Source organism: Panicum virgatum, chromosome 8N (assembly GCF_016808335.1).
Source record: "Panicum virgatum strain AP13 chromosome 8N, P.virgatum_v5, whole genome shotgun sequence".
Taxonomy (NCBI): Eukaryota; Viridiplantae; Streptophyta; class Magnoliopsida; order Poales; family Poaceae; genus Panicum; species Panicum virgatum.
This window is the reverse complement of record NC_053152.1, coordinates 7,215,453-7,229,616: the sequence shown is the minus strand read 5'-3', so window position 1 is coordinate 7,229,616 and position 14,164 is coordinate 7,215,453.

Here is a 14,164-nt window from a genome sequence, read left to right as displayed (position 1 = left end):
TTTTGGTTCGATGAACGAAACAAAGATAAAAACAAGCATAATAGAAATCAAATTACATACTCTAATTGTTCTAAATTTGGTCAAATCAGAATACCACCATTTCAAAAACCTCCAGAATTTCTTGCGAGATTGCTTGACTATAAGGAGATTCTATGTCTAGACATTTCCTACAAAAAATAAGACAATACTATAGCTTATTTGCTTTCACATCGATGGTGTTGATAGCCAAAATTGGTATCAACCGGTCTGACCGGTCCGACCGAGTGGAGTTTGTTTGGCCATCTCAAGCCAAACCGTTTACTTGTTATGCTCTTAAGCCGGTTCACAAAAATCGGCAGGAAGAAAAATTTATGTTTGATATGTCCAAGTGTGAAAGGATTTTTGATGAGTCATATAGGATTGGATACATCAAGATGTCACATACTATACCGCCGCTTGAAGAATTGAAGCGGCGAGCATATTGCAAATTTCATAATACTTTTTCACATGCTACCAGTGATTGCAACGTTTTATGTAGGTAGATTCAATCGGCCATTAATGAAGGACGATTAGTTATTCCTACCTTGCAGGTTGATCAGAAACCCTTTCCAATACACATGTTGGAATTGAAGAATCCTAAAGTGTTAGTTTGGCCAAGTCAAGCTGAATCAACGAAGGGGAAGAATATAATCATTGGCGATGAAAGGCCTGAGAAGAAGCTAACACAGAAGGAGACCACTCAAGTTGTAGCAAAGACTTCAACACTAGGGGGGTGGGGAGGCCGACGGCAAGTCGACCGATCTGACAGGTCCGACCGGTCTGACCGGTGCACCCAGTGAGCCTGGGAATTCCTCCGGAGCCAAAAACAAGAGAAGGTCAAGCTTTAAGGAGCTCCTGGACAAGTATGAGAAGGAGGGAATCGCCCAGAAATAGAAGGAGAAGCTGAATAAAGCCAAGTATTCGAATCCTTCATCGAAACATCAGAAGCAATCGGATTCTCATCCAAGTCAAGGTAAATGTATGACATTCAATGAGCCGATTGCTCCATGGTATTGCTGGTATCCTTATTTTTATATACCCCATGATTATAGTAGGATGCATATGCAATCATATTATATTCAATATCCTACAGTGCATCCAAATCAAGCTTCACCACAAAGACCGGTTGTTGCTAGCAATAATCTACTTAAAAAAGATGTTGATTGCAGCAAGACGGATGAGAAGAGCGCGAAGCAAGATTCAAAATATTTACAGCCGAGGTGGTGTCCCTCAGGCTTGACTCATACTCATAAACGAAGGCTACAACGTTTAAGCAAGGAGGCAATGGAGCAACAAGTAGAGGCCATGCCAAAGACGTCAGCAACCACGAAGAAGGTGTGGCGGCCGAAAAATGTTATTTCAACATCAACTTGATTAGAGCAAGTTATGGCCGATAGTTATTTATCGCCCTTAGACAATTTTAAAGAATGTTTTTTGGCAAGCAATCTTTACCAAAAAAAATAGGGGGGCATATGTTGACAGCCAAAATTGGCATCAACCGGTCCGACCGAGCGGTCTGACCGGTCGGGGCACTGTGGCCAGTCCGGCAGAGACCGGAGACCGACCGGTCTGACCGGTCTATGGGGAGTCCGACTGTAATTAGAGTTCTTTGTAGATTTAGATCTGTAAAAAGATTCCTTGCGGGATAAGTCCATCCCACCCTATAAATATAAAGGGTCATGGCCGATTGAGTCATCATCCAATCGATCAAAACACAATACAATCATTACTTTTTATCATCTTTACCTTTTCTCCAAACCCTAGCTTTTCCAACCCTCATCTACTATCTTTCCTTTGTCTCCGTGATGTTTGAAGGTGTTCTAGGTGGCCTGCCGATTCTAGAACAAACCTACGTGCGCCTGCCCTGACGGGGTCCCTCCCGGATGAGTGTTCGTCAGTCATCGCCGATTCACCCTAGTGACCGGTCTAACCGGTCCCTTTGACCAGTCTGACCGCTCCACACAGGAGGAGCTGCATCGAGCCCCTCCTCGCATCGCGCGACCTAGCACGTTTGTGTGTTGATCCGTGAAAGGCGTCAACATACTTTTTGGCGACTCCGCTGGAGAAGAAAGATCTTGGTTAGCAAAACCGATCTAATCTACACCAAAGAAGATGGGCTCTACTACTGAAATCGACAAGGACAACATCATCCCTGTGACGTACGAGCATCTTCCTGAAGATGTCCGCCAGGTGCTGGAGGAGTGCAAAAAGAAGCGTGACGAAGAAGATTTACAAGTAGCGCTTGCAAGCATCAAGGTCGATTGACGCGGCAAAGTGAAAGGAATCGGGTGCTCGTAGACTAAGAGGGGGAGGGGGTGAATTAGGCAAACTAAAAACCTTAACCTCAAGCTCCAACAAATTTGCACAAAACATAAACTAGATCATGCTATCTAGATGTGCAACTACGGTTCATCTAGTGTGAAAACCCTCATCCCAAAAGTGTTATGCAACCTATAGCCAATCCTATCAAGAAACTACTCTAGAAAAGTAAAGACACACAAGAATTGCAATGAGTAAATGCGGAAGCTTAAAGGAGGAATGAGAGAAATCAAACTCTTTGACACGAGAATTTATATGTTGTATAACTCTTTTGGGATGAGGGTTTTCACACTAGATGAACTATAGTTGCATATTTAGATAGCATGATCTAGTTTAAGTTTTGTGCAAATTAATTGGAGCTTGAGGTTAAGGTTTTTAGTTTGCCTAATTCACCCCCTCCCCCTCTTAGGCTACGAGCACCCGATTCCTTTCAAGTGGTATCAGAGCCGGGACTCACATCTCTCACAAAGAAAGCCAATTCTATTGGTAATTTGTGTTATCGGCTCATAGAATCGGTATTAGGCTTCACCGCCTAGTGAGTTAGCTCATTCGGGAAGGGATGGATTCCTTAGGACCTCCACATTTCGATGTAACGGCTTCCAACGATGGAAGATTTTAATGCAATCCCATCTCCAAGCTAAGGGCCTAAATGTTTGGAGAGTAACTAGTGAGGGCATGAAAAATAATGGTCAACAAGAGAAACATTTTGATGCTATTGCTAAATGTGTAATATTGAGTTCTCTTGAGGATAAAATATCCAATCGTGTGTTTGCTTGTGAAAATGCTAAAGAGCCATGGAAAACTATCAATGAGAACCATGAGGGCACAAAGGATGTAGCAAATAAAAAAATATCATATTCTCATTGATAGCTTTAATAGCTTCAAGCAACTTGATCATGAAAATGCCGAAGCTATGTACTCACGATTAATGTTCTTGTGAATGAGATTAATTCCCTAGGTGTCAAGCAAATTCAAGAACCGAAACTCATTCGCAAGATGCTCCACTCTCTCCGAAGGCCGGACTATGATTTGGTGACAACCATTCTCTATGAGAAAGAGCTCTCAACAATGACACAAAATCAAGTTCTTAACAAGGTGACCGCCCATGAGCTTCGCAATGATATCAAGCCAAGAGCTCCACCTTCTTCACCAACACATAGCGCTCTCACAAGCAAACAAGAAAAATTGTTGAAGAAGATTGCAATCAAGAGAAGCTCAAGTGGAGAGGAAGAAAGCCAATGCTCCTCAAGTGATGAAGATGGTGTCATGCCCCCAAGATTTTCAAGGAAGTGAAAATTATGAATAAAAGCTTGAAGAAAATCAATTTGATGGGTACATGGTCTTCCTCAAAGATGGGTCTCACCATCAACTCATGAAGGTTGAGAGGAGATTCAAGAAGAAGAAGAAGGAGACGAAGCCCAAGGAAGAAGCCCTTGTCGTTCTCGACGAATGGACAAGTGGTGGTGAAGAATCAAGCACAAGCTCAAGTGATAAGTCAAATAAGAGATTCTCCACCTGCTTCAACTCATGCGCGGCTTCATCATCCAACATATGCCTTATGGCTAAAAGTATGGAAAATGATGTAAGTGATGATGACTCCGACTCTCCTTCCAATGAAGAGCTTCTTGATTTAGTTCATGAGCACCAAAGAGCAATTAAGAAATAATCTAAAAAATGTGATGCTCTTAATGATCTTAATGCTACCCTTGCTACAAATTATGATAATTTATTGTGCAAATTCCAAATGCTTAGCAAGGAATATGAAGAGCTAAAATTAAAAATTGAGAGCATCACTAAAGAAACTAATGACTCTTTAGAAACGGAGCAATCTATCCCTTGTGCAATTCCGATTTCTAAGGTTTATGCTTCAACTTCTTGCATTTATAATTTTGATGAATCTTGCTCTAACCCTTGTAATGAGAAATGCTATGAGAATGTTATTGTAGAATCATGTGATGATCTCATTGCCAAGGAGAATGATGAGCTCAAGCAAGAAGTGGCAAGACTCATGAAGGACTTGGCAAGATTGAAGGGCAAGAGCATTGTCCAACCTTCTCAAGATAACCGCAAAGACGTGGTGAAGAAGTTTGAGAAGGGGTCCACTGTGACATGTTTCAAGTGCCATCAAGAAGGCCACAAGTCCAACAAGTGCCCTCAACAAAAGAAGAAGCTTTCAGATGAGAAGAACTAGAAGAAGATCACAATTAAAAGTTCTCTCATCTACACCAAGCCTAACCTGAAGAATAAGAGCAAAACCACCACCTATATGATCAAGAAGAAGGACAATGGCAAAGTGGTTGCTCACAAGGTTGGAAAGAAGGATTGGAGTTGGAACCGCTCCATTTGGGTGCCCAAGAAAGTCATCACCAACATGAAGGGGCCTCAAATGGTGTGAGTTCCAAAAGATACTTAAAGCCCAAGGATCGGCTACGGGGGATTTGAAGGCTTAGCTTACAAGATGATGAGAAGATTCAAGCCAAAGAATCTAAGTTCGCAACTTGGACATTTGGTGCCCAAGTCCCCCATAAGATAATGGTAACTAGATTTTAATTCAAGCATCATATAGCTCCATTGCTTTTGCTAGGAGGTTTGTATGCATTGCATTCCCTAGTGATATATATGGTGGGTTGCTTATGTCTTGCTGTAACCCATGAGCAACCTACATGGTTTGATAAGTGGGTATAAAACTACACAAGATCACCTTTCATGGTACATGGACTTCATGAGGTATGTATTTCATTTTTGTACCATAAACACAAGCTATAGGGTAAACTTCCTATTATGTCATAAACAATGTGCATACATTTGCTTGGTGATTCAAACACTAAATACACACATTTTGGGGGAGCTTATCCTATGGTTTGTGATTTTGGAGACTAACATGTTTGCAAGTTCATATTTTGTAGTCTCTTTCCGGAGTTAACACTCTAAGAGAATGTTATTCACTCTTAGTGTGAACAAACTCTATAAGAGTGATTAAATAAATTTTGTGCTTTCATGCATATTGGGCCATGCTCTATTGAACTTAAATTTCCATATCTAAGTTCATAGGCTATGTGCTCATACATTTGCCCACCTTGGTGTACCCAAGTGCCTCTCACTCATCTTCTTTCAAGTGGTACTACCAAGGTAACTAAGTGACCCCCGAGGTATGCAAGGTTCTAACTCTTTCAATTGTAATCATTGTTATTTATTAAATCTTTTAGAGCTACCTCCGTGCATAATATGATCTAGGCCTTCTAGTTCAAACATCTAGTTGTGCACTTGGTTTTCACATTATTATTTCGTGCACACACTTGTGGAAACCTTAGCTCATATCATGCAAGTTTCATGTTTTGTGATCCACCTTAGTAATTGCTCAATTGGTACCTTCACTGATATCACAATTGGATCATGATTTATGGAACTAACTCCCTAGGCTACTAACTTTTCCTTTTTGAGCTCTATTGTTTTGCAAGGCCTTTATAGGTGATTTGACTCCAAAGGGGAAGAAATGTGGATCAAAGCAATTATCTCCCAAAGGGGGAGGAATATCTTCTAAAGGGGGAGAAGTATGGGGAGCAGAAAAGGGGGGAAAACCATAGATTTAGGGGAGGCCAAGCCGTCATTGGATGGTGGTAAGCATCCAAGCAAGTGTAGGTGGTTCAATTTGTTAATTTTTGCAAATTTATGCTTGCTTTTATTGTATTGTCATCAATCACCAAAATCACTCGAAATGGTCTAAATGGGGCCATGTTCATTACACAAAGTCACCAAGTTAAGGAGATCGACTTCGCTTCTACCTCCACGGATGCATCTACTGAGGTAACATTTGCTGTAGGTGCTTCATCTTCTGGTGTTACTACAAAATAAATTCAGAAATTGCTAGCTGAGCTGATGTTCATTGGGTTAATTGGCTTAGCTCTAAAGATAGAGAATCGGTTGTTAAGAAATCAGAGATAACAAGAGATAGGCATGCATGCTGACAAATTTAGTTTACACCCAAAGTTGGGGATTTGCCATAGACGTATGCTTTTTATCCCACAGAAGGGACCGTGCACGAATTTCATTACTTAGGAATGTAACAAAATTACAAAGTCCCATCTGGAAACATCATTATCAGAATGCAGGAACCTGACGACAAGCCACAACGTAAAGCACGGTCCTTACAAAGAGTCAGAGCAGATAGGGCTCTCATTACAACTACATTCACAGAAGCAAAAGTACAATGGCAACACCATGGGATTTAGGGGTACTAGCACAACCTACAGGTTTGCGGATGCCTACAGCACAAGTCTTCCTTTCAATAGAAGCATGTTATCCTACGAAGATGATATGCATGAGATATATAACATTATTCTCTAACTATTTTCAGAAAATGGAGGCAAAGCCCCACCACTTCCTCGCAGCTGCATTGTTTACCAGAGAGGGGTAATAGCTGAAACAAATAAAAAAGAACAAACGTACTTACTGTTGATCCATAACTACAATACAAAAGATACCCCACAAACAAGTTTAGAAGAAGATCTTCCACACTAGAACTTCCGCAAATATATCCCATATTCTCCCCAACATGTAATTCCTTAACTGTGCATAGAATCCTCCGCCACTTCATCAGCACAAGGACCTTCTGCAGCAGCTCCTGCATGACTTTATTGTTCAAAACCTTCCTTCAAAAACCACAGGCCAAATCCTGAATCAAAATTTCTTCACAAAGCTCACAAGAGTAAAGCAACTTCTTATGACTCCAGTCTTCTAAGAATATTCACTATGCTTAAACATGGCACCAACTTTACAATCTGACAAGGAAGCAGTGATAGGAAACAGACAATCTATTCCCCAGACAGAAGAAATAAGAAACACGTATCAAGAGTTGCAATCATAGTAATCAAAATTTGAAGATGCCAATGCGAGTAGGAAATCATCAGACTAGAGTAGGAAATCATCAGACTAGAAATATTATGGGCTCGCATTGCTGATAGGTCCAGTTTGCACTCAAAGCAGGGGGAATCGCCATATAACTCTTTTATCCTAAAGAACAATCTTATCTCCCATATGAGGTCAAATCACACAATTCCACCTCATCGCCGCCATCTTCAGGGGGTTCACTCCTCCGCGACCGATGGCTCACTACCACCGGCAACCCATCCCCTCCGCCTCCACCTTCGCTAAGAATGTACGAGCTCCCTCCTATCCACCGCAGTTGGTCGTCTCGTGACTTCGCTTCGCTTTGGTGTTAGAGAGCGCAAATTCGTTTACTGCAGCCTTAGGACTAGGGTTTGGGATCATGCGGTGTTGGTTCGAACCCTTGGGGTTTCGTGATTGATCGAGCGGGTTTCAAACATCGAAGTTTTGCCGCTGATTCGGCTTGGTCAGCCAAGGGTGAGCGGGGACGGCGTGCGGGAGTCTGGGAGCAGCTGGATGCGGTTCAGGCGCTCGGAGCCGTGATGGTGTGCTAGGTGGTGATGTGTTTTGAGCAAGCAGGAGAGGAGCAAATGCACTTTCCAAGCCTTAGACATTTATTACCAAAGATTATGAGAAAGCAGATCTCAAGAAATCGAAGAAACTAGTAAGCTCACATAGTATGATGCAATTTCAGATGAATGAATTTGTTTGTAGATAGGAATGTAGAATTCTGTATAGATGAGAATCACTATTTTTCAAAGTTGAAAATGCATTTTGTTCAGTGATCAAAAGGTGATATGAGGAATGAATTTGTTTGTAGATAGGAATGGAGAATTCTGTATAGATGGGAATTGCAGTTGTTTAGAGTTGAAAATGCATTTAATTTTGTTTAGTGATCAAAAGGTGATATGCTATTTTCTTGAATTGTAGAGGGACGAATCTAGGACAGGCAGATTTGCAGGATACCAAAGGCTATGTCTTTTTGGTTTGGGATCAATGTTCTGGAGTACTGTCACAGGCTCAGAAACACGGATACGCCAGTGTAGGCGCGTATCCCGTGTTGGATACATATTCAATACGGATACATCATGGATACGTATCCATGGCGTGTCTGCGTATCCCTGATTAAATGGGTCGTAAACTGAGTATTGGATACATATCCTTGCCATTGATACGGCCCGGCCCAAATTTCTCCACGGAGGTAGGGGAGAAGCTGCGCGGCTCGCCGGCGGAGGGGCAAGGGCTCGCCGTGGAAGAGGGCAGGGAGGGACGCTGCGGCTCCTCACTCACCCTGCGGCCTTGTTCTCCTCCCGTTCGGGTGCGTCGGCGGAGGGAGCCGCCGAGAGGAAGACGGAGGAGGGCGCCCCTGCAACCATGGCGGCGCTCGCCATCTTCCTCCGCACCTTCGTCGCCTTGCCGGCAGAGTGAGGGAGGTAAGCTCAGCGCTGCCCGCCGGCAGAGGGAAGCGATGGTGGCACGACTCGCTGGCGGAGGGAGTGGGAAAGCGGCGCAGCTCGCCGGCGGTGGAAGGGGGAGGGTGGCACAGCTCTGTAAGCATCTAGGCCCTCAAGGTATGTTTCGGTGATTAATGACAACCATTAATGTGACTAATGAGTTTGTGCAGCTTAATGGATCATTATCGCTCATTTGGTCATATGTCAAAAGAGGCCCCTCAATTTCGTTATCCAAAAAGGCGATCTCGGTATTCAACTCAAAAATATGTCAAGACTAAGGATCTTTCTAGTCCTAAGTGTCATAAGGCTGAGAAGGACACTTATGTTAGTATAGGTTTTATAGTTTTGTAGTGATCGCACTATTAAGAGGGGTTAAGGTCAAGTAACTTGAGCATGGACATGGTCATTTGAAAATGGATGCACACTATGGTCACTCAGGTTTCTAGAAGTTCAAATAAGTGGTTTTTAACTTATATCTCAAGAATATTTGGATTTCACTCAAGACTCAAATCAGAAAAGGCAAAATCAGAAAAAGTCTATACACCGGTTTAACCGACGCTTCCACTTTTCTATACGTCGGTTAAACGAAGTCAGCAGAGTCTGGACAAGTTCTATACACCGGTTAAACCGATGTTGTTTGAATTAATGTCGGTGCATTAGTCCAGAGTTGGTTTTTCCAGGGCATTTCAAGTTCAATACACCGGTTAAACCGACGCTGTTTGAAATGAGACGTCGGTGCAATTGACCAGTGAGATGGTTTTTCCAGGGATTTCAGAAGTTGTACTCACCGGTTAAACCGACGATGGTTTTGAGTTAACGTCGGTGCAGTTGTCCAGAGACTTGGTTTTTAAGTTGATCAGTGGACATATCTACACCACGGGAAAAAATCTAGTTGTCTCTTGCCCACTCTTTACTTTCAAGCACTTACTTTCAAGCAATTAATCATGTGCTTGACCTTAGAGATCATAGCTTAGCTCTACCTTGCTTAGTTTCATATCTAGTTGTATCTTTATAAGCTTGTGTAGTTTGCTTAGCTAGCCGGTTTGTGTTTTGAACCTTACTAGTATTGCATAGGTTAAGGTTGCTTTACCTTGTTTTAGAAATTTGAAAAAGGCACAATTCACCCCCCTCTTGGTCCATCGATCCTTACAAGCTCGCTGGCCCAGAAGGGGGTGGCGGCGCAACTTAACTGTGGAGGAGGAGAACTCTGGGCGTCGGTGGGGGAGAGGGTGAGACGCGAAGAGGACAGGAAAGACAATGCCCTGGAGGGGTTCGGCTCGGTATTGACTACTAATAGTACTCTATTGCTAGTTTGCTACTGTCTTTTATGAATTTTCTAAATTAGAAACTGCTATCATGTTATTCAGAGTGTAATAGACCTTAAATGTCTCTATATTGAACTTGAAAATCTATTTTGCAATCTAATATGCATTGTTATCTCTTTATTAATAAAATAGTTAAAAATGTATCCGCGTATTAGGTTGTTTGAGAAATTGGCATATTCGCGTACTCGTATCCTTCCGATACCGATACACGTATCCATGCTACATAGGTCACAGGTATACTTGTTGATATTCGAAAAAGGCTGAGCCGGAATGGAAAAACTGGACTGGATATTATTTCATATACTCTACAGTAGCATTATTGCTTATGCTGGTTGGATTGGCAATCTTGCCATCTGCTACTTGAGACCTCTTATGTCGTGGTATGGTAAGAGAGGAGGGGAGTACCCTTATTTATAGGACTCCATGACTCATATAATTTTACCATGTGTCCATCTTCTATACACTTCTTTACAAATATGTAACTCTACAATTTTCCTCATACTTATCTAACCATACAAATATCTAATTTCTAGAGTATCCCATATTTCACCATGAAGCATGATAACCATGGTTCATGCATACTCTCTAATCTTCTAGAAGTTTCTCACAATTATGCATTTCTACTTCAACATCATGCATAAATCTATGAGTAATTTTGCATATAAACATGAAATCAACAAAATTTAATGTATTGAAGTACGTCTTGGGCTTCATTCCTTCATTACATCGTCAATGAAATACTAAATTTTATAAATGACGAAGTTCAATATTAAACTAATAATAAATAAAGACTAATTATATAATTTAGCTGGCTATAGAGGGATATAGCTTTTTTAGAGCTAAGAGATGGATATCCTAGCTTTCTTCTCTCTCAAAGGCTATAGCAAGCTATAGCTGTGACTATAGCCGGCTATTTAGAACCTTGACAGTTCACTCAAGTACTATTCAAATGTAGACCAATATCTCCATTTTATGATTGGGTGAACAGTAGTTAATCTTTGCAAGATTGTAGTGACACACTTTTATTTTTCAGCCCCTTCATATAATTTGAAAGTTCATTATCTGGCTGATTGACATCATTGTTTATGGTGTTTGGCTTCTGATATACCATATTTATATGTTGATGAAATGGTCCATCAAGTTAGTTCACATTCCCTCCGCTATTTCTTTACTACTATCTAGTTATGGCTGGAGTCTGGATAATACTGACATTGTTCAATGTATGAACAGTTCGCTTGGAGGACTCTGCGCAGAACTCGATCAAGAACCGTCTGGCAGCTTGGTACTGCAGGTATAGTAACTGTACGATGCAAATTAAATTCCTTATCTTGCATATTCCTCTGGTTTGTTTCTGACATGCCAATTTTCTTAGAGCGTATGAGAGACTACCACAGCATGTAGTGTAGCCATCGGCTGAGTCTGCTGCACAGCTGCATTGACAGGTAAATTCTTCTACTTCTGTTTGCTCTTTTTGAAAATTATGGGTTCCTTCTCTGCATCTGGGGTTCTAATTTGGTTTCCTTTCTTGTAGAGGATGCAGTGAGAAGTTTTAAGTAGCCCCAAGCTTTCCTAGAGACAAAGTTGTAGGTTTGCTTTGAGGAACGCTACCTTGTAGCGTACAATGAGCTGTAGAATAGATGAGGCAGTAGGACTGTAGGAGTGAGAATCACATCAAAAGAGAATCTTACATGCATGAAATATTAAATCTAAATGAAATAAAGAACGAATTGCATAGTTTGCTTGTAAATTGCGAAACGAACCTAATGAGCCTAATTAGGCTATGATTAGACACTAAATTGCTATAGTAAACATGTGTTGATGACAGATTAATTAGTCTTAATAAATTCGCCTCGTAGTTTACAGACGAGTTCTGTAATTAATTTTGTGATTAGTCTATATTTAATACATCAAATGTGCAAAAATTCCATTTCAGAAACTTTATAGCTGCAACTAAACGAGGCTCAGGTTCACAATGGTGATCGATCGTACATCACTAGTGTGATTTTGACCTTTGATTCATGACGAGTCATCGGTTGGTGTTGAATGTTAACTGGCTCATTGGTTTTGCCACGCTGCAGATACATGTAATACTTACGTTGGTTGTTCTCTAAAATCTGTTGCTTGAACATAGTATTCATGAAATGTTTTGGGTTTTCATTTTTGTGCATGTTACTATAGGAGCACTTGATCATCTCTGGTTCATTTTCTACAACAGAAAGTACTGTAGAATATACTCAGACTTACTGTTTATCATACTGCCAGTAAAAATCGATACTTACCTCTATTGTCTATCTGTGCAACGGCAAAAGAAGTGAGTAATTCGCTGCTGCTTCAGTCAATATCTGCTAAAAAAAGGAGTATCTCATGAGGGAGGCATACTCAGCGATGACTTCATGGGCCGAACCATTCTGGGTTAGCACTATTGATGTTGTTCGGCCTTGGAGCTCCTGGCTCTGCTATTCCCGCCAGCGGCATCCACCACCACTTGAGGCTCCTGCTTCACACCAGGTGGGAGAGCAAGTACTGACGCAGAGCCTCAAGTCGTCCCAGGTCGCCAGCGACGCTGGTATGCGTGACCACTTGTCACTACTTTATCAACACTTGTGTTACCCGGCCAGACTCATGAGTGAGTATCCATTTCTGAAGAACCGAGAGAGAGAGAGGGAGAGGGAGAGAGAGAGAGAGAGAGAGCGAGAGGGGGGGGGGGGGGGGGGGGAGAGCAGAGCAGATGGAGGCACCTACATTCCAGCAGGGAACGCCTGATGGACTGTACTTCAGGTGGCTACTCAAGCTTGAAAGCAACTTCTCCAAGTCGATTGAGATACAATACGGAATTGGCCAAAGAATTTGACTGAACGTGTGGCCCAGAGTGTAACACCCCGGCTCCACGATCCGGATCTTCCGGGGGAGAGCCGGATCATCCGAGCCAGTGTTGGAACCCGGCCTTATCTTCTCCCTGTGCTCTTCTCTTTCCTCTCTCTCTGTTATTTCCTTCCTCCACCGAGCCGAGCTGAGCTCGTCCCGTCGCCGCCCCTTCCCATCAATCTCCTTACTCCGGCCGCCGTTCGTCGATTCCTTCCACGAGCACCTTCCTCCCCTCGTCCTCCACCTCCCCCCCCCCCGCACCTCCCCAAGCCTCGCTCGAACTTTCCCCGGTCGGAATCGGCCCTCCATCGCCGGCCGCCATGGGAGCGCCGCTGGAGCTCCGCCCCTTCGCGTCGATCTGCATCTCCGGTCCTCCTCCGGCCAAATCAACCCCGGGAATGGGTTCGTGGTGAGCTCCTCCACCTTCCCCACCCCTTCCCCACCTTTTTCCCCGTGGTTTCCTCGCCGGAGCGCCGCCACACGCCGCACGCGCGCCGCCGCACACCCAGGTTCGGATTATCCGGCCTAGGGTCGGATCATCTGACCCAACCCTCTTTTTATGCACGAAATTCACTCCAGAAATACCCAGGCTCGGATCATCCGGCCTAGGGTCGGATCATCCGGAACTTACCAGTGGCAAAAGGACTGTTTGGCCGGATCATCCGGCATAGGGTCGGATCATCCGATCAGCATAGACCTTCAGTGCTTGTAAAATACGTAGAAAATTGTAAAAAAGGGAAAAATATAAAACCAATTTTGTTAGCTTTGTATTTTCATGCTCTATAGAGTTGAGCTATAAAATGTGTTATTTGACAACTTTTACTATGTAGTTTTAATTATATTAGATAAAATACCCTTATAGCTTGTTAAATGCATAATTGGGGTTAGGAATGTGCTAAAAATATAAAACCAGTTGGGTTAACTTGGTTTAGACTCGTCCAAGGTTTAATTAACCTCCACTTATGTAGTTGTTCATGTTTAGGTAATAGCGACCTTGCGCTTGTATTGCTGCACTTTTTACTGCATCATCCATGCATTTATACATATGCATTGTTGCATCTCATTTAGGTACGCTAGATGTACACGTGTGGACGTGAAGCACGCGGTGTTGGAGCCGGACCACAAGACGTTGTTCTCCAAGGCCTTGATAGTATTAACACTAATCTAGTGTTACCCCCGGTGCATGACCTACTAATTTTAAATTATGAATAATTATATATTTATTATATGTGCATTATGTTTTTAGGAATTATCTGAAACCTTAGTTGCATGATCCCTAGGTTACCTGAGCCTTATACT